The 21,994-nt window shown below is 44.0% G+C and overlaps 1 pseudogene; it reads right to left on the reverse strand.

The window, feature by feature from the left end:
* Positions 1–12,867: 12,867 nt before the first annotated feature.
* Positions 12,868–12,986, reverse strand: LOC133388263 (5S ribosomal RNA; annotated as a pseudogene).
* Positions 12,987–21,994: the final 9,008 nt, after the last annotated feature.

Here is a 21,994-nt window from a genome sequence, read left to right on the forward strand (position 1 = left end):
GTCCTTCCCCACCCACTTGAAGTTCCAGAAACCTGAGGTCCCTTGTGGGCATGTGTGCAAGTATTTGTTTACCAGTGTCATGTGCACCTTTTATTTTATTTTATTTTTGAAATATGACATTTTCCACTATACCAGAGTTACACAAAAAAGAGTCAACCACAACTCAAACACCACCACCAATAATAAATGTTTGTTAATAAAAAAATACTTGAGGTCCCTTCTGGGCATGCCTGTCGGTATTTGTTTACCTCTATGCATCTCCTTAATTTTTATATTTGAAATACAAGTTTTCTGATATACCAGTTTTGTGCAAAACAGCACTAAAAAAGTGTGTGTTGCTCCAAACCAAGCCACTTCCTTCCCTCCCCTTTACCACTCCTGTCTTTTGTACCTGCAAGGGCAAATTTTATTTTCATTTTTAATTCAGCCTTTTTGTGCATACCTTCAGCAACAATCAGTGGGAAAAGGCAGGCTACATCCTTTCTTTTTAGCTGATGGAAGCAAAATGGAAGTAAGGATGTGGCTATAGACAACAGACAGAGAAACCTTATCACATATGTAAAAAAACCACACACACAATGCATTTCAGTATGTTCACAGTTGGGTAATGTGCACTTTTGTATGAGTTTTTCTTCCCTTATCAGATTGTCCATGGATCGGGAAAATCTAAATTTAATGTGGGGAAAGTGTGGGCTGCAACTTCAATGAAGAGAATGTTGTATGGGGGGCACAAAAAATTTAGAGGCACAAAAAGTTTCACATCCACATTAAACTCTGGTGTGTATGAGCCCTAAGTGGTGAAGGCTTTTTATATTTCTCTTCCCACCCCACATGCCTCTCAAAAGTATATTTACCCATCTCCTGTCATTTCTTCTTCCATCCTCCTTTCACACTCAACTCGTACCTTATCCTCTGTCCTCCAACTGTGTTTCTTTTCATTCCTTCAGTTTGGTCCTTTTACATTCACTTCTTCCTTCTACAACAGCTTTCCTCTGTTACTCCCTTCCATTCTATTCCTAGAGTATTTATTTATTTATTTTTAATAAAACATAATAATAAATATTAAATATTTTATCTAACTTTCTAATTTTCTTCAACACCTGCATAGGACTCTAGGGCATTTTCTAGGATGGCGGACTCACTATCCATTGAACTAAGATTTAGGGTAGAGGTACTGTACGCTTACTGTTGTGCTGGTTCCAGTGTGCTCTGCCTCCCTTTTCTGAAAATGGGGGCACACAATGCTAGTAAAACTCCATCCCCTTTTACTCTTAAACCTGCTCAGATCAGCTCAGGTGTGTTTTTTAAAAATTCAGCTTCACACAGATTTCACCATTGATTGGTAGATCAACCCATTTGTCAATGGAAACACTTTGCTGTAGGCTCAGGCAGGGACAGTGATTGGCCCAACACTTTGTTGTGGGGGTCCCCTGAAAGGTGTGAAGTCAGCAGTGAGGAAGGGAGGTGTGTCCGGAAGAGGTTAGAGTCACTTCAAAATGCAACCAGAAAAGACATTCTCGCTGCTTTTGAAGGGACTAGTGTGCCCACAGCCTTAACCCTGACCCAGAACATCCTCAACACTCTCCTGAAGCTTCAGATTGCAAGGGAAGGGAAGCCTGCTGTTCTAGGTCTTGATGCTCGTCTACCACAGTGCATGATCACCTGTCTGTTAATCTTTACAGTTTTGGACTCTGGATTTAATGGCCTTTTGGGGAGGAGCTCCAGATGGTAACGTGCACTCTTTTGCATCCCACCCTTTAGATGGTTACATGTATTACTTCAGTTACTTCAAAATGTGATAAGCTAACCCTGCTGCATTTGGGGATCCTCCCGATCATTCTGCTGAGTGGCGCCCTGGATTTCTGCCCTGAAGTCCCACCCTCATGGCATTGTTGGCCGGCAGTGGTTCCTGAGTGGGTTTAGGAGTGGGAGCTGGAGAATAGCTATTGACAGACTTATCATTCGTTTAACTGTAAATTTTGATTTAAAAAAATCCATTTACACCAGTGGCTGTCACCATCACATCTTATGATAGACATAAAGACAATCAGAATGGATGCATCAGTGCTCATTAGTCCTTTTTATCAGCTAAGAACCTGTACACTCTTATCAAGTGCCACCAGAGTATAGACTGGGTGTGATTGTTCAACACATCTGGAATCTGCATTTGGGGATTACAGGCCATGCTGCTTTCTTTCTACCTCTGTGACTCATGGTGACAGCTGCGGGAACCTTGCAAGCTGACCAGTTTTCAAGCCTGGATGTTTGGTGTTGATGTAGGAATATCCCAAGAGTAAAGGTAACCTTTTCAGGATGTTTCCCACACTTACCATAATGTGCTAAAGCATCAAACCTGGAACATGTGAAGCTGCCAGGTAGATGCGTCCTTATTGTCGGCACTTGCATGGATTAGCAGATTGGTTCACACCTCCTCTCTGTTGTATAATACATTATTTTCTGATGTAGCTGATAACTTTTTAAAGTTAAGAGACGGGCTAGATCAGTAACGGAGAACCTCAGGTCCTGAGGCTAAATGAGGCCCTATAGGCCTCTCTATGTGACCTCCAGGATTCTCCCCAGGCCATACACCCTTCTGAGCCATGCTCCTCACCAGCCCTGCTATGTACCTTCCTTGAATGCTTTGGCCAGGCTGAGACGTGTCCTTGAACGCTGATCATGCTTCTTGCTTGCCTGTATGGAGGATAAAGAGGCGTGAGTGTGAAGAAAACTAGCCTCCCGCACAAAGTCAAAATCCACATTTTAATGCTCTGGTCTCTTTGGCTTCTTGCCCTGCCCACCAATGGCATGGCATACGGCCCCTGGAAGGTTGCCCAGAAGGGAATGCAGAAGGGAATGGGTTGAAATGAGTTCCCCACTCGTGGGCTGGATAGACCATTAGTCTGACCTTGATTAATATTGCTGTTAGGGGTTTTCTATTCATCAAGTCAGGACCTATCTGATAATTATAACAGTATTGGTGGCATCTGGTGGTGAACAGGCTTGATGTTAGATACTTGTAGACAAGGGAAGTGACAGTTTGCATAGACAAAGGGTGCGCGTACAAGCTGCAGCAAGCACTCATGCCCTTCACTTCTAAAGATGTCCCCAGCAACTGCCCACCTTTTAATGACTCATCGGTCTAACACTATTGGCATGCGAAGAAGAATGATATTAACGAGGCACATGAGCTACGTTCAAGCTTATCTGGAAGGCTCATTTGCTAGAAACGATAGCTTTGAAGAGCACACTGTGAGAAAATGCCAGATTTTTTTCATGTTCAACAAGCAGCGGGTGGGAAAGAATTTGTGTTTGCGGAACAAGGAGCAGGTGCTGTGAGGCCGACATCGGTTCAGGAGGCTAGGCCGTCCTCAGTCAATAACAGAGTAGAGATTGTCTTCCCACAAAGGTGAAATGGAACAGCAGGCCTTCAGGTAGCCCGTCTTCATTCTTACATAATCTAGAAGCTGGGATATTAGGGAAGGGCTATTGCTCATTGGTAGAGCATCATGCAGAAGGTCCAGGTTTAATCTTCGACATGAAAGACTCCTGGTTCGAAACCCTGGAGAGCCCCCACCAGTCAGTAGAGCATACTGAGCTAAAGAGAAAACGGCCTGCAGCTTCCTATGTCTCTAGGTCCCTAGCTGAACCTCTGAGCCATTGATGTGGCCTTCAATAAGTTCGTTCGAATCAATGTTAGGACAAAAATCCACTGAACGATGGAATTAACATTTCACACCTGAAGCCCCATTTGATCTGGGTGGCTGGGATGGCTGCTTGAAAGTGCAACCGATTAGAAACAACCCCACACGGTAGGCAGTTTGTGTGAAGTGGCTTGGCACACCAGGGCAATTTACTGCCTGAAGTAAAGGACAAGATGATGCCCCACCACTTACATGAAGAAGCCAGCCAGGCTGGCAGCTGCATCTTGCGTCAACACTTGTGAGAAGGGCAGCATCCTCCAATGCACCTGAGGGCATCAGGCTAGCCTAGAGGCCCCAGAGAGCAGGCCACATGGCGCACAAAGGTCCTCCATCACCTTGCTGCTGCTCTCCACCTTCCAGCATCTGCCACCTGAGTCAGCCACTTCAGTTTGCCTAATGGCAGGGCCAGCACTGCTTGCCACACAGATGCATCAGTTTCAACCACACCATTGTGAACCCTGTCCCCAAGGTGTGAAATTGCTGAAACTCTGCTTCACACGAAAAGGATTGCCAATTCAGGGCCGGTTCTAAAGGGTGGCCAGGTGGGGCAATGGCACGAGGGATCCTGGAACTACAGGGGGCCCTGAGGGGCTCCTCCACTCACCGTCCACGATCCATGGCAACAGCTGCTGATTGCAGGGCAGGAGGTTCTGCCTGCCTGCCATTCCCTTGCCCCACCTACCTGTCTCCTGCCTTTTAGCATTGCCTTAATGAAGATGGCGGCCGAGGTTTCCCTAAGGTGCTGAAGCCCCTGCTGCCATCTTGGCTGATGGTAGAGATGCACACGCGTAGCATGCACACGTGCCATCAACCAAGATGGTGGCAGAGGCTCATCCCCTTAGGGAAACCGTGGCTGCCATCTTGGTTAATGGCAATGCTAAAAGACAGGCGACAGGTAGGTGGGGTGTGCACACACACACCAGGGCCTGGGGAAAGCTGATGCCCAAGGGCCCCAGCATGCCTGGGTCCAGCCCTGCTTGCCATACACACTTCTTGTCAGGACAGGAACCCACTGAGAGCCTGAAGCTGTAAGAGCTTGGAAAAGTTACTTTTTTGAATTACAACTCCCATCAGCCCCAGCCAGCATGGCCACTGGATTGGGCTGATGGGAGTTGTAGTTCAAAAAAGTAACTTTTCCAAGCTCTGCCAGCCTGTGCACCACCACCAAGCTCTGACCAAAGTAGAGAACTGCAGGGAAATCATCCAAACTGGCAAGGCAGCCTCTTATCTACAATAGGTCAAAACAAGTCAGGTGATACTCCTGCTCACTATGAAAGTTAATTGGTTTGAGGTCTTAGGAAATGTTTCTCCTAGTTACAGAGTTCTTGTTGTGCCTCAGCCTACCCAATTATTGCCTTGTGGTTGTGTTTTGCTAGCATGATGACGTGAGACTAGTCTCTTATTAAACAAGGCACACCTAAGCCCCCAGGCTAGGACTGTAAATTACATGGGAAACCCATATGCAGAGAGCAGGTTCCTTGCTTCAGAACTTCTCTCTCCAACATGTGGAAGATGGTGAAACTGGACAACGGGACACAACAGATGGGGTAGGGCCAGTGAATGTGATCCCACCTCATCTGAATGCAATCACATACGGGGATGAACTCACAAATACAGCTCTGTTTATGGTCCAGTCCTATCAACTATTGCGCAGAGACAGTGTGTCTCATGGGAGTCAATGTATGTGGCCTAGTGTTAGCATAAGAGAACATGTCATCTGTCATGCTAACACTAGGATTTGAAAATAATACAGCCGTTTAGGGAGCCTAGTAAAGTTGGAGAAGGACCAGTCCCATTAACAGCTCTGATGCCTTCAGCAATTATCATTGATTACAAGACTGGTTTATGCTATGAACTCTATGTGGAGCTTCCCTTGTGCTTGGTTTGTAAACTCCAGTTAGTGATGAATGGTGCAGCATGATTATTGTCAGGAGTGTGACCTGGTCAGCACTTTACACCCTGGCTAAGAGTTCTGCACTGGCTGCTGATTTGTTATTGGGCCAAATCCAAGGTGTTACTATTAGTATTTAAACCTCTAGTTGTTAGAATGTTGGACTATGACCTGGGAGACCAAGATTCGAATCCCCACACAGCCATGAAGCTCACTGGGTGACCTTGGGCCAGTCACTGCCTCTCAGCCTCAGAGAAAGGCAATGGTAAACCACCTCTGAATACCGCTTACCATGAAGCCCTTAATGGCACTGGACCGCAATATCTGATGGAACGCCTCTCTCGCTATGTTCCTACCCGTTCACTCCGCTCGACGTCTAAGGCCCTTCTCCGGGTCCCAACCCATACAGAGGCCCGGAGAACAGTAACAAGATCCAGGGCCTTTTCGGTGGTGGCCCCCGAATTATGGAATGCCCTCCCAGATGAGATACGCCTGGCGCCTTCCCTGTCATCTTTCCGGCGCCAGGTAAAAACCCACCTCTTCACCCAGGCATTTTAATGTATTTTATGCTTTTAATCTTATTTATTTTATTTCTAGTTTTCTTTTACTTTGTTTATATAATGTTTTATATTGTTTGCACAATACACACTTGCTGTATTTTAAATATTGTGGTTTTATCATGTTGTACACCGCCCTGGGAGCTGCTAGCTATAGGGCGGTTTAGAAATGCAACTAACTAACTAACTAACTAACTAACTAAATAAATAAATAAAACCCTATTCATAGGGTCGCTGTAAGTTGGGATCAACTTGATGGCAGTCCATTTCCATTTTACAGCTTGGGACCAATCTGTCAACTTGACTGCTTTGATCTGCAGAACTGGCACATTTGCAAGTATTACAAAATGTTTATTCCACTCATGCAAGGAATTGATCCTTCACCTACTGTTTTAAACTCCCTGCTCACTAATATTAGGCAGGCACCTTCACTGTATTGTTTTTGATGCCTGGTAAAAACATTTTTGGTTAGGGGAGCCTACCCAGACATGGAATTTTTAATATTTTATTATGTATATTTGCTTTAAAACTGCTGATTTCTTTTCATTAGGGGGCACTGTTTTACAGTGGCTCCATTCCTATCTCTCAGACAGACATCAACGGGTGGCATTGGGGGATGAGGTTTCAGACCCTTGGCCTCTCAATTGTGGAGTGCCACAGGGATCTATCCTCTCCCCCATGCTATTCAACATCTATGTAAAGCCGCTGGGAGCTATCATCAGGAGATTTGGGCTGCAGTGTCACCAATATGCGGATGACACTCAGCTCTATCTCTCGTTTAAGTCCTCACCAGAGTTGGCTGTGGATACCATGTCCAAGTGCCTGGATTCCGTAAGTGAATGGATGGGAAGGAATAGGCTGAAACTGAACCCCGACAAGACCGAGGTGTTGCTCGTGGGGGACAAGAGAAGGTTGGGAGATATAGACCTGATGTTTAATGGGGTAAGATTACCCATGAAAGACCAGGTCCGCAGCCTTGGGGTCATTCTTGACTCCCAGCTGTCTATGGAGGCTCAGGTCTCGGCAGTGAGCCGGGCAGCTTGGTATCAATTACATCTGATACGGAGGCTGCAACCCTGCCTTCCTGTCCATCTGCTCCCACGGGTGATACATGCCCTGGTCTCCTCTCGCTTAGACTACTGTAATGCGCTCTATGTGGGGTTACCCTTGAAAACGGTCCGGAAATTACAGCTGGTACAGAATGTGGCAGCGCGCTTGATGAAGAACAGCCGTCGCCGTGATCATATCACCCCAGTGTTAGTGGATCTACACTGGTTACCAGTTGTTTACCGGGCCCAATACAAGGTGTTGGTATTGACCTTTAAAACCCTATACGGTTCCTGCCCAGTTTATCTGAAGGAGCGCCTCCAGCATCACCAATTATGCTGCCTGACAAGATCAGCCACACAAGACCTTCTCTCGGTCCCATCAGTTAAAACAGCTAGGCTGGTGCGGACCAGAGAGAGAGCATTTTCGATTGTGGCCCCCACCCTCTGGAACTCCCTTCCTTTCGATCTTCGCCACATTCCCCTCCCTGACAAGTTTCCGCCGGGCCTTAAAGACCTGGCTATTCAGGCAGGCCTATGGGGTCTCCGGGGATAGATCAGTTTTTAATGTTGTTTAGTGCTGTTTAATTTTAATTATTATAATTCTGGTTATATTGTATTTTATCATGATATTGTACGTCGCCTAGAGTGGCCGTTTATTTGGCCAGATAGGCGACTCACAAATAAAATTTTATTATTTATTATTATTTATTATTATTTGATAAATTTTATGTCAGTTTGTTTTTAATGTTTGTTTTTATTGGTATTTTTGAATGAACATGTTGTATTGTTTTAAGTAAACTGCTGAGAGGTTTCTGTTGATTAAGTAGTATGCAGGTTAAATAATTAATGTTAAATAAATAAATAAAACCATACCTATAAAAATTGGTCCTTGTGGCCTTATGTTAGGATGGTACAAGACAATGTTATATGGAAACACACACACATGCACAATGTAATGGAAGCTACAAACTGGTACTCATCACACAGTGATCCACATGTGCTAATGTGCTTCCACAGGCCTAACAACAGTAATAGGATTTTTATATCTGTGTATCAAACACTTTCAATGGAGTTGGTTCACATGCTCGGCTCCCTGTCATCAAGGGCTGAATAATCAGGTGATGCAGTGTTCTTGTATATGTGAACCAATCCTATGAGAACATCTTTTATATACAGTGTTTCCATATCTTTGGGGAATGGGCAGGGAATAGTGGGAGGCAGGGAGTTGGCAAGAAAAGCAAGCAGGTATTGGAGGGGCATGATGGGAAAATCTTTGTGGATGTGGAAAACGGCAAGTATTAAAAGGAAAACTGAATGTGTACAGGCGTAGCACGCAGTACATTTTAGGAGAAGAGATTTCAGAGCTGTAAAGCTGTAAGAGGCACAACAAGCTGTCCTGACCCCCAGAGAGGTGTGTCACTTGGAAGTTATGCCATTTAGATTCATAAGCATCTTATTTGGATTTTCTTTTGTGTGTGTGTGTGAGAAACACAGCACCTGGCATGAAAGATAATAAATCATACAATGGGCTGCTACGGCCAGGTAAACACTGGAAAGTACTAATCATTAAACAGCACAGTAGTACTATACTGTTATGAGCATGGGGGTTGGGATGGATGATTCCTGTGGGTCACCTTTCCAGCCTCTGATTTGGAATCCTGTGCCTTGGATTGAGGAACTCTCTTCTGGTCAAATAAGTTTTTTGTTAACCAAATAAGATTGGCCAGGTAAGATAATGGGCTGATCAGTTGTCTAGCAATGGTGAATGGGCCAGGGAGACCCTTTTGTCATTGAAACTCTTCAGGAGAGCATCCCCCCCTCCTGGGGCTGAGCAGAGGCTGGCAATTTTTAGTAGTGTGTCTAGAGAATTGCTGGGTACTGGAAGGCAAGCAGAGAGACTGGCTCTCTGCACCATGGCCTTTGGGGTGCCTCCTGAAACCCAGATGGAAAAGCTGAATATTGGGCTGCTGATGCATTGAACCCCCTCCATCCTTGAGCTCGGGTTGGAATGTGTGTAAATAAACAAACCATATTTCATAAAGACACCGCAGTCTCCGCTGACCTTTTTCCCAAAGGAAACCAAACCCTGGAGAAGCGCAGGGACCCCAGAAATCTCACTGCTCGGACATTGGGGGAGGTGCACAACAATACTATGTTGCAGATGATGTGTTGTGACTGTATTTTTCAATAGGAATAGAGGAATTTTTTACCAGGTTTTGTGTTTGGAAGAGCACATATACAAGGGTTCTTTCAGCCTATATGGTGAATCTTCAGAGGGCTTTCTCAGCAAGGGTGACCCTAATTAGCTCCCAAGGAACACCAGCACTCCATGGAACACAACTGGAAAACTATTGGGGTGCACACACATGACGTGACAATAGGTCAGAATTAAGACTCGAGAAACTCTGAAACAACAGCCATGGATAATAACAGTGCCAGCCATATTAGTGGAATATCCTCCCTGTTGAGGTTTGGCTGGAACTGTTATTATTCATTGTTCAATGTCAGCTGAAGATCTTTCCCTTCCTCCAGTCTTGCTGAGGCTTTAAAGGGCTAACAGTTTTTATATTCTGTGTAATTTTATGAGAACAGATGATTAGATGTGACTGAACTGTGTATTGTATTCTTTTAACAGTTTAATGAATGCAATTTTGTAACCCAATCTGGTACCATTCTTGATGAAGGGCAGGATTTAAATTCCTATAATAACTAAATATATAATAAATATTCCCCCCTTGATAGTGACTCAAAACATTATGAAAAGCAAATGAAGAGCTTGGAAAATTTTCTTTTTTGAACTACAACTCCCATCAGCCCAATCCAGTGGCCATGCTGGCTGGGGCTGATGGGAGTTGTAATTCAAAAAAGAAACTTTTCCAAACTCTGAGCAAATGTGTTGGTCCTTAAGAACTCCTTCCCCCCAAAAATCCATATTAGTGCAATTCCTTTGTAGGACTGATCAAAATGTCATAAAACCATACCTATAGCTTTCTAGTTCTTCAGAATTCTTTTTCAAATGATCATGCAAACAATACAAATTGTATTAAATTGAGGAGGTTTAGGACAGCATTTCTGGTGGTGGCTGTTGTTTCAGAGTTTCTCCAGTCTAAATTCTGACCTATTGTCACATCATGTGTGTGCACCCCAGTAGTTTTCCAGTTGTGTTTGATGGAGTGCTGGTGTTCCTTGGGAGCTAATGGGGATATGTCAAGATCAGTAACACCAGGCAAACTTCCATAAAACACTCCTTGCAGTGCTCACCACTACTAATCTTCCTCTGCAATGGGTAGTTGATGGGTGCACACTCAGATTATGTCTAGATAGATCACAGTAAGATCTGTCCAGTGAACCATTAGAATTGTGTGGTCTCCTCTAGAACATGCCTGATAGTCCTTGGTGGACAACAAGTAAATGTGGAAAGACTTCCCTGATGGCAGAAAATGTGAAAATACTGTAGAACATAATTCACAAATGAATCTAGAGCTGTTACAGTTTAGGAGCAGGATATCTGAAGGGCTGCCTTTCTCTTTATGAGCCTGTCATCAACAGAGGTCCTTTTGAAAGCCTGTTCAATATTTAAGGTATTTAGCTTGGGACCATGGGTATAAGCCTCTTACTAGATGCATCTAAGCTTTGGAACTCCCTTCCATGGAAAGCCGTCCTGACCCTTTCTTTAACTGCATTTCATTGTATGACAAAGATCTTTCTGTTCAGGAACCCTTTTGGGATATAAGTTGTGTTTCCTCTTCCGTCATTCTCCAGCTCTCTCTGTTTATAGAGTTTTAAAGACACTGGGTTGGATTCACATGACCATTGGGTCCCAATGGAATCCACAGGACAAGTTAGTCGAGAGTGAAGTCCCATTAATTTCAAGGATGCAACAAGCTTAGTCTGGATCCAACCCAATGTTTTTGACTCTGCTGTGTTCTGGATTGTTATTGAGGTTTGCCTGTTCTATTCTGCTGCTTTTCTTCTTTTATTGGTGATTCTGATGTTGTTGTCTTATGATTGTTAGCTGCCTTGAACGCTTTGAGGATAAATGAGCCAGGACTTTTAAAAACAAGAATAAATAAATAAAAGTGGACCATTCATGTATCACATTGATGTAGGGTGCAATATAAGCAGTTGGCAAAGGAAGGTACTTGTCTAGGGCCTTGACCCAGCAGAGCACCCACAGCTGACCAAAGTCTCCTCCTGTGGCAGTTGTTCCTCTTCTTTCTCTGGGCTGTCCATTTTCTTATCAAGAAAGCAAGCAAATAGCTACAGTGGTGAGGAGGAAAAGGAGGACCAGAAGATGGTGTCCTCCTCTGGGAAGAGTGGTGAGTGGGTGGTAGACTGGAACCCAGTTTGGACCTACTCAGGGCCAACCTGATCATGAGGCAGAGTAAAGCAGCTGCTTTAGGCAGCAGCTGCTGTGGAGCAGATAGGGGCATGAAAGTGTTGGAAGACAGAGTAGTGAACAGCATGTGCCTCCTAAGCTAGCCTACTGCCCTCAGGTATAGCGGAGGATGCTGTCCCGTCCCCAATGGTAAAGTAAGATTCAATTGGCAGTTTGGTTGGGTTCTGAACATGAAATTAGGAGGAGAGATACTACCTTGTCTTCTGACCTCAGGCGGGAAAATGCCTTGGGCCAGTCCTGTCTAATCTCTACCACTGCTCAGAGGGAGAAGGCACCTTAGTAAGTGGGCTTCATTATTTTCAACTCCCGCTTCTCACTGTCTACTCTGTCACTGTGAGATGGCAGTGGACAGTGATGGCAAGAAGGAGGAGCTGGTAGCAGTGGAGAAGGAGCATCAGCAGCTGTCACTGTCCTTTCCTGACTGACCATCCTTAATGCTAGGAGAAGGGTGGGTATGCACTATGGCAGTAGCCCTCATACTTTAGTGGGGTGGGTGGGCTCATACTCACTAGGGGTATCTTGCCTGAAGCCCTCCCCAGGAGTCGATATCATTCTGATGGTTTCTTTTATCCTCTTCCCCCCCAGTGAAGAATTTGTGCGATTACATCTAGGCTTCAAGAACAATCAATAGCTGTTTATTTAATGAAGCCCATGTACATGCTTGGGATTATATAAGCTTTTAGTACTGAACTAATGAGACTTCCAGTGGGATTTTTTAAAAATTTCATTCTTGAAATTCTCCCTATTTGATACTGTTATCTGACATTCCAATTTGAACACAGTAAGAAAGATATTTTACCCCTCCTGAGTCTCAAAGGGGAAATGGCTATGAGTTCATTAGTTAAAATAGGTTAATTGGTTATGACTGTATCAGATAGAAAACGATTGAAATGACTGAAAGAATGTTCTTTTTTCCGGTTAAGGGTCCAAGTCTGACCACTGGTATACAATATAAACACAAACTAGAAGCTTTCAGACACCGATGGCCTGCTTCCCTCTCCTGTTTCCTTGAACTCCTGGTCCTGTGCTATTGGATTAACTGCTGTGATGGCACAGAATATTCAGAAATATTCTTAAAGCTGCGTGGGGAATGTTGGTCATAGCATGCTTGAGATCTAGTGCTAGAAATGCAATTGAAAGGTCAAATAGTTGTTGTTATATGTCTTCAAGTCGATTATGACTTATGGCGACCCTATGAATTTTTTGGATGTATTCATAGGGTTTTCATGATAAGAGGTATTCAGAGGTGGTTTACCATTGCCTTCCTCTATGTCTATGGCACCCGGTATTCCCAGGCAGTCTCCCATCTGAGTACTAACCAGGCCTGACCCTACTTAGCTTCCGAGATCAGATGAGATTGGGCGGGTTCAGGGTAGTATGGCCATAGGTAAGGTCATGTAGACTTTCATTTAATTAAATTTAATGAGCAGCTTTATATCCTATTGTTCAGTGATGGTTCTCATAGTGGGTCACAGCCATGGATGTAGCGAGAGGGGGGGACAAATGAGGGCATTGCCCCCAAACGATAATTCTGCCCTCCCCCCAAAATGAAAATTTCCTTCAGTCCCCGAATTTCTAGCATTGCAGTCACTTAATACTTCACCTGTATTTTAGAAATACAGTTTAGGCACTGAAAGAGAGGGGCAGGGCAAAGTTACCAAGGGAATGTGAACACAGTGTTGTGTTCTGTTAATAATAAGTTTGAGTTGAAGAAGTTTGTCTTGATCAAGGCCCAGTAGTTGAGGGGAGGAGCTGGGGGGGGAGAGGAAAAAGATGCAGGAGGGATTAGGCCAAGAATGGGTCTGGATGTGATCAATAAAGTTCTCCTCAAGAATCCACAGGATCTTTGTCTCATGGATAAAAGGGAGCAGATACAAAACACAGCAAAAATAAGAGTTAAAAGTGTGAACACAAATCTTGATAGATGAAGGAGCGAGTTGGCAAACCTAAGGGTTTGCAGTTGGAGGAAAGCAAGGCGGGAAGGACGGTATTGTTCTGCAGTGCAGAGCATCTCCTCCATTGTTGCCAATTTAATGATTTTCCCCACTAAAATCTAGTGTTTTTAGGTACATGTCTGGTGTCAAATTGTCCTGTCTAGTGGCTAGTGGAACATGTAGCAGATGTCAAACATTTTATGGTCAGAATCTGGCAGTTTTTACAAATACTTCAATTTCATTTTTTCCCTCCACTATTATGTATTTCATGATACTGTGTAGCCAAAACCTAGGCTTTTAAAATTTTTTGTACTTTCAGATATTTTCTTGTATTTTTCATCGTTTGCATTTCTGTTCCTATGTAGTCTCTAAAATGCTACTTGGCTCTTGTTTCATTGTTGCTGTAAGCCATGGCTAGTTGGCTACCCCTTTGATTGAAAGGATACCAGAGTAATTTACTCAACACAACACAATGAGCCAGTGACAGAGAGGAGGATTTTTAAATCAAGTGTCCAGATCCTCTGGTATGCTTGTGTTTTAAAGGTATAAAGACAAGGAGGTTCTTGCCAATTGGTTTACTGAGAAAGAAAATGTTCATCATACAAATGTTCAATGCTTTATCAGAGAAATTGCCCCCAAGATCTTGGCTTTTGAAAGTCACATATTTGAAGGAATTTCAAGTGAACAGTTCCTCTGCAAGTCTGCAGAGAAATCACGGCACATTAGACTTTATTAACCGTTCGGATCATTATGGTAGGATGACTTACACAATACACATTTACTTCCTAGTCACTGTTTAGACAACTATTTTGCATGTGGAAAATATTGAATTTAAATTGATTTGCTATTTGAGTTCCTAATTAAAATGCATAAATTGGGGTTTATTTTTGTCATTGCCTATGAAAACATTTTCCTTCAGAAACTTCTTTTATAATGACCAATGCCCCAACCGTTCTGCCCCCCCAATGAAAATTGTCTTGCTACATTCCTGCTCACAGCATATATAAATACACAACAGAACTCAAAGAGCCTCATACAAAACAAAGCAACCAGGACCTCTAGACCAGGAGCTAACTCCTGATGCTCTTTCCCACGGGCTAATTGGTGTTAGAGGGCCCTGTGGCGGAAAAGGGGGCAGTCCAGCTGGGAGAGAAGCAGGCATCTGGTGTTGTTGTCATCCCTCTCTCCTGAATTTTGGAAGGGCTGTATGTTTCAAGGGAAGCAAAAGGATGTTGCCAAGGAGGAAGGAAAGAGATGGAAAATAATGAATTTATAAGCCAGGTTGTACATACACTCACAAAATAGATTTGTGAATGAGCCCTATTGAAACCAATGGAACAAGTGAAAATTGAGTTGTATATATATACTTACCTGGAAGGTAGCCCTATTGAACATATTGGGACTTACTCTGAATAAATATGCTTAGGATTGCACGGTGTGTTGCAATTTGACCCATTGCATTTAATGAGATATGCATCCTGATCCCGTGGATGTTTACTTGGATGAGTCTCACTACATTAGTGGAATTTATTCCCAGTGCAATTCTAAATGTCAGTGGTAGGGAAGCTTTTTCAGCCTGAGGGCTGAATTCTCTTTTAATCAACCTTCTGGGCACCATTTGCCAATGGTAGTGGAGGGGGGGAGCAGAGGCAAAAGTGGTCAGAGCAGCAAATGTTAGTTTTAATTTTGTACAGTATGCTTGTTTTTACACACACTCACATATCGCTCTATATCCTCCATCCAAGCAAACAAGAAACATGATCAGAATTTAAGAGCACATTCTAGCCAGGCATAAATACTTAGAGGATGCAAACTAGGGCATGGGAGGGTGTGTGGTCTGGGGAAGAGTCTCAAGGGCCACAGAGAAAGGCCTGGAGGGCCACATTTGGTCCCCAGGCCTGAGGTTCTTCATCCCTGTAATACTCAGAAATAAGTGCCATTGAATCCAATAGATTTACTCCCTGAGAAGTGTGTATAGGATTGCAGACTGAGGCACGCACACCTAAGTTTAGCTGTCTTGGGGCCCTTGTTACTTTTCAAGTTTATGGAAGCTGGCAAGCTTCTAGGATGGAAAACTCAGTTTCCTTTTATAAAATGGAAGACTGACTGAAAATTAAACAAAAATTAGCTGTGGGACTATGATGTGTCATATTAATTATTGACATGTTAAATGAGATACATCAAAATCTATCTATCATCTATCATTTATCATCTATCATCTATCATCTATTATTTATCATCTATCTGTCTGTCTAACCTTACATTTCAGTTTAAAGAGTCAAAAGGTCTTCCCTCCTCCTAGCTTTTTCAAAATTTGATTGCTTTCATTCAGACTAAAACTTGTGCCATTATGATCATATAAAACTGTGGGAAACAAAAGCAAAGAATTCTCAATATTTTAGTATCTCATCAGATTTTTGCTAAAACATTCTAGTCACACTTAAGCACAGCTAAGCATGCTTAAGCCCTGCCATGCTTTCACATTTGGGACTTAAAAGTCATGTTATCTGAGCACTGGATTGTAGCCATTGTAATTTTGCAAAATCTCTACACCGTATAGTCTACAGTTTCTCAGGAGACCAACCTTTTGCTTGGTGAATTATCCTATGATTTCAAAATACTATTCCCAGAATTTCTTTGGGAAAAGCTCTTCTTGGTCTTTCATCTCTGGAATAGAAGGGCATGGTCAGTAGCTTAGAGATGTTTCTGTTAAGTGCTTTATTTGGTTTAAAAATATGAGGTGCCAGTATTCATAGCTTTATAAAAACACTGAAAATGGCTGTAATGGTCAACAAAGAAGAAGAAGAAGAAGCTGGTATGCTGTACCAGTGGGTAGTGTCATTAAAAAGCCCTGTTTCTGTTGCAGTAATAGAAGATCTGGGAGGTTGTGCTAGTGCACTTGAGGAAATATTTGAGGCCACATGCAGTGGACCTAGTCATTTTTTTTTGGAATAATCTTCATATCTAAACATGCTGGCATGCCTAGATTTCCATGAAAGCATGCAAGCCCTTGAGTTATGCATAACTAACTCTTCTGGCAGTTTGCAAGGTCTGTGTTACTTTATCCTTTTATTTAGAAATCTAGGTAAATAAATCCCTTCGTAAATTTAAGCACTTCTGAAATTTCTGCCCCAGACAGCTATATCCAAAAAGGAACATTAAACACACACACACACACGTATTCTAGATGTGTTGTGGAGGTAGTTTGAACCCACTGTCAATGCCCTAGAAACAGATACTTCCGAATTAAACAAATTTAGAATTTAGAATATATGCCTGTTTTCATCCAAAATGGGGCCCGCGTCAGCTTTTAGGTTTACAGAAAGTGAGGAAAGATTTAGAGAATCTCCCTTAAAGAATAGGACCCTAACTGATTTGATAATGAATTAGGTGTCCTCTCTTTTATCTTACTTGATTTGATCGCCAACAAATGTTGAAAGCGACCTGCTACGTGATGGTACTTTGTACTTTTTCTTAAGCCTCCATTGCTTTGACACCATTGTTTTGATAAGCTGTTTAGGGTGTTTTGAGTCGCTCCAATGGCATAACACAGTCCTAACGTCACTAAAACACACAAATGGCTTATTGTCATGGGCCGTTGAAACACTCTGATGGAGATATCCCAATTTACAGCTTTCCAAAGTTCTATCAGGCAAACAGTACCAGGACCCCCACCCCTTACCAACAGAAGCTGGCTATGGGCTCAGTTCTGTGGCTTTCCATTGGATGTCAATGACCTATTTTAAGTTTCCACCTTTCTGCACTTATATCTATACAAACCTTAATTTATAATTTGCATCTAGATACCACCCTTCTTAATGTATGTCTAGATAGGACCAGTCTTTCCCAGGGGAAGATGAGATCTGGGAAGGCATAAAATGACTTTCTAGCTGTTCATGAATCTATCAGTTATAAAACAACAACTAGTGTTCTGTTGCTTTAAGAAAATGTTTCTTGTTTAGGGTTGCCAGGTCAGAAGCATCCCAAAACCTGAGAGTTCAGGGGCGGGGCCCTAGTGATGTCACAGGGGCAGGCCCAAATGAAGTCACAGGGCAGGCCTGAGTGATGTCACAGGGCGGGCCCGAGTGATGTCATTAAGCATGATACATTAAGCATCAACCACAGTTGCTTGGAGCATGCAATTAAAAAAAACATTTCTCTGATTAGAAATTAAGATAGAAATTTTAGCTGGATGGAGCATGGGTAGGGAACGTTTAATCTAGCCTACTTGCTTTCAGCAAGGAAGGTTTAACTGCCCTCAGGCCAGGCCAGTCATCAGAAGGCCACTGTAGGGAGAAAGGAGCCCAGTGTTGTGGAGATGTTAGATGGGAGCACTCAGGTGTAAAGATGTATGTCCCTGAAGGCTACAATTCTAAACACACTTACTAAGGGACTAAGCACCATAGAACTCAACAGGACTTACTTCTGAGTAGTTATAGTTTGAATTGTGCTGTTGGTAAAGCTTGGCTAGGGATCCTCTGCAAAGACATCCACATCTGAAGAGGATGGTTTATAACAGATGCTATTGGAGGTCACTGATTCATAGGGTCGCCATAAGTCAAAATTGACTGGAAGGCACATAACTACAACAATGAAATACAATGCAGGAAAAGTTTCACCTGTTGACGTTCTGTCAGTCACCCTATCACTTGTGTGCAGCCCCTCCCACCTCACCATGACAAGAGCAGGCAAATTTGCATCCTATTTTTCGAGTGGGGCAAGTGCCTGATCCACATACAGTGTCCAGGGCCCAGAAAATCCTGCTGGCATTCCTATTGAGAAGTGCCTGGCTCAGATGTTGCTAGGGTTTCAGTCAGCTCCACTACATCTCTGGATGTTAAATCTCTGAGAAACACTATGGGTTGTAGTCAACTAAATCCTACTCAGAGCAGACCTACTGAAATTAATAAACCTAAGTTAATTGTGCCTATTAACTTCAAATGGGTGTACTACAAGTAGGACTGCCATTGAATTGCCCTATGCTTTTGAATGAGTGCAGGGCATACTACACAGCAGCAGCCTACAAAAAGGCAGCTGGCACCACAGAGGGGATAGGGTGGCAGCAGGGATCCTCGGTAGAAAAACAGAGCTATTCCAAACCTGGCAAGGTCCCCTATTTTCAAGGGGGTGAAAAGCTGGGGGTATCTTGCCTAGACCTTCATCTGGCATTCAGCACTTCCCTGTCCCTCACGCTGCCCATCCTGCCTACTTGAGGGAAACTTCAAACTGCATCAGCACATATCACTTGCTCCTGACCTTGCCAAGGCTGACTGACATGCTGAAACTCTTCGATATTTCTCTGTAATATAGCAACATGTGCACATCTAGCTGAGCATGGTGTGGTTCCCAAAGGTCTCTGGGTTTCCAGAAAGTCAAAGGGTGTTTTCACACTTCAGGAACAAAGAAGCTCTTGCTTTAATTGGGCTTTAATGGGATTTGCAATGTAAAAGAGACACTGGCCAGAATGCTCATTTGAGTGTTCTGTTGGGGCTGTGACGGAACATCTGCTTTGCATGCAGAAGGTCCCAGCTTCAGTCCCCAGCGGCATCTCCAGGTAGGGCTGAGAATGTCCTTTGCCTGAAACCCTGGAAAGCAGCTGCCAGTCAGTGTAGAGAATACTGAGCTAGATGGACAGATGGACTGACTTGGTATAAGGTAGCTTCCTTTTTCCTATGCTTGAAAACTGCCTATCTTTCTGAGTTCCCCCCTTCCTTATTTATAATAGTTAGATGTTAATTCTAAATAAATGAATATGTTATTTGGTCAAAGGCTTGATGATGATAACATCAACAACATAAAAGGCTGTCATTCAGTTAACACTCCAAAATATTTATACCTATACATAAGCATACAGCAAATCCACTTATTCTGATAAGTGATGGTTGCAGGGGGTTCCAAAGACATGCCACACTGCTTTGCTAACTCCTGGGCAAAAGCTGAGCTTCATTCTTATTTCTGGAGTGTTATAACGCCAGACTGCCTTCCAGCCAGTGTCTCCGAAAGCAATTTACAATAAAAACCCAGCAAAAGCAAGTGTTTTGTACAATGGTGGCAGCTTCTCAATCTTGATAGTTGAGAATACCTGTGCATGACTGACAGATGGCACATTCTGCGACTGTGTTGAAACATAGTTTTGTGACTGGCTTACTGACAAGAGGCTTGGAAGCTGTGCTGTAGAATAGATTTGTGCTTGACCTGCTATTACAGAATTCAGGCTTTGTGCAGTTGTGGAAAAGCTTTGCGAAGTAGGGGCAACACTTTGCGGCTTAGTGGTTTTTGTTGATCTCGGTGGCTGCTTTGTAGCACAGTATTTTGCCTTTGCAGTGGAAACAGATGGGAAACCAGGTGATGGAATTGCTGATGTGTATGATTGAGCAAGTTCCAATGAAACTTGAGAGGACTTCTGCTGTGATCCACCATTGCTCACCTGAGTAGCATCACCAAGTGGGCTACAAGATAGGGATGACTGACGGGATGCATCTTGAAAATCAGTTCCACTTGCGCCTGATAAATAGTTGTGAAGAACATCAGTTTCTGAGTGTGTTGAATGTCCTACTCCATAGCTTAAACTGGGCTTGAGGCTGCTGGTGCCTCGTTCATAGGCCCAGGCAGTGGTGGGCTGAGAGGACACGGCAGTGGCGGTGACCGAAGCCAGCGGATTGGGGTAGCTGGAGGCCATTGGGTAGTTCCTATACATCATCGGAGCTGCAACAGAGGGAATGCCGAGGCTCCATGAAGGGAATGGAGGGGGGTGGCTGCAAGGCCTGAGCTGGGTAGGAGCGACTCCCCCTTTCCTCTCACAGGAGGAGGGTGGCAGCAGCCACCCCCGACCCGGTCCTCACCTCAATTTCCACTACAAGGGCTGGGAGGGCTCTTTGGAATCAGGGGAGATACGATGACAGAGTTGGCAGCTTGGGCTGCAAGCAGCCCAGCCAAAGACCCATGTCAGGCTGTGGTGGCTGTTTCCCAGGATGCCTAGGGCTCCAGAGTACGGGAAGCAGCAGCCTTGGTAGCGGCGATGGCTGTTGCTGCTTTTCCTGCCATTGCTGATGATGATCAATACTCGCAGTGGTGGCAGGAGAAGACGAGGGAACTTGATCTATAGAACAGAACTTGGAAGGATCGATGCACACAAAAGAGAGAGGGGGAGACCATTGGAGGTGGTTGTCATCCCTCCCCCCTCCCATCACTGCTGAGGCGAAGGAGCGGCGCATGCAAAAGAGAGAGGAGACTGTTGGGGCATTTGATGCCCCTGCCCCCTCTCATCCCCACTGAGGTGAAGGAGCGGTGTGTGCACATGCAAAAGAAAGAGAGAGGGAGACTGATAGGAGCGGTTGGTGCCCCTCCCCTCCTGTCCCCACTGAGGTGAAGGAAAGAGGCACCCAAGCAGCCATGAAGGTGGTGAGCCCTGGGGGAATTTGGCATATGCATGGCTGGAAATCAAACACACATGCACGGCTGGGCAGGAGTCTGGAAAACCGGAGATTCAGGGATTTGGGGGTGCTTTGACCGGAGGGGGCCCCCAGATGCCGGAGTCTCCAGCTGAAAACCGGAGATCTAGCATCCCTATTCTTGTTTCATTTTTTTCTCGCTATGACTCAGTGAAATGGGATTGTGAATAGGCTGAAATTTGGTACAAAACCCATAGAAATTGACAAGAAAGCCTGAACCTTACCACAGTCCCCATGGGTGCATGGGAGAAGATCTCTTCCTATCTCTGGCTGAGTAGATACTGCAGCATGGTGGCTACTACTTCAATAGGAGCCCCTTGCTGCCATATCTGTCTGTCTGTCTGTCTAATCTACACATTTAGTCATCCCTCTCTTCTTCATATCCCCATCTTCACCAAATAGATTATGAGGTACCCATCTCTGGACCAAAAGGATGCTTACAAATTAGAGAATCCCAAAATATTGCCCAGAAATATCACAGGTCCTTGTGTCACCTGTCACCAGCCACTATGGCTGGTGGACAGCACAACTATAAATGAAAGTACCAGCTTTTGATTTAAAAAACACCAGCACCTTAGGAAAGGCTTGGAGCCCACGTAGGCGATGTTAGGGCAGAACTTTGTAGGTCTGAGTGGAGCATGGAAGAATATGGTATTGATTGATGGAGCCAGGATGGAAGTCGGTGGGTTAAAGGAAGAGTCTGGACAGAATGTGATGGATCATGGATAGCGCTTGATAGAATCTAAAGTTTGCTAACTTTTCAGTCCTCAGTATTGGTTGCATGATCATCATTTCAATCATCAGTAAAGTAAATGATTGGCTATTTGGAACCCTAAGAAGAAGATTGGGACAACAACCTGTCCACTCCATTGCAGATACACTCACACCTTTCTGCTTTATCAGGATGGCTCTTAGATTATCCCCTGCAATTCCCTTTGCATGTGCCTGCATCACAGAAATGTTGGATACTGCAGCCATTTTTAAAGGTAGGTATGCACCATGAACTTAGCCC

Source organism: Rhineura floridana, chromosome 6, assembly GCF_030035675.1.
Source record: "Rhineura floridana isolate rRhiFlo1 chromosome 6, rRhiFlo1.hap2, whole genome shotgun sequence".
NCBI classification, from domain to species: domain Eukaryota; kingdom Metazoa; phylum Chordata; class Lepidosauria; order Squamata; family Rhineuridae; genus Rhineura; species Rhineura floridana.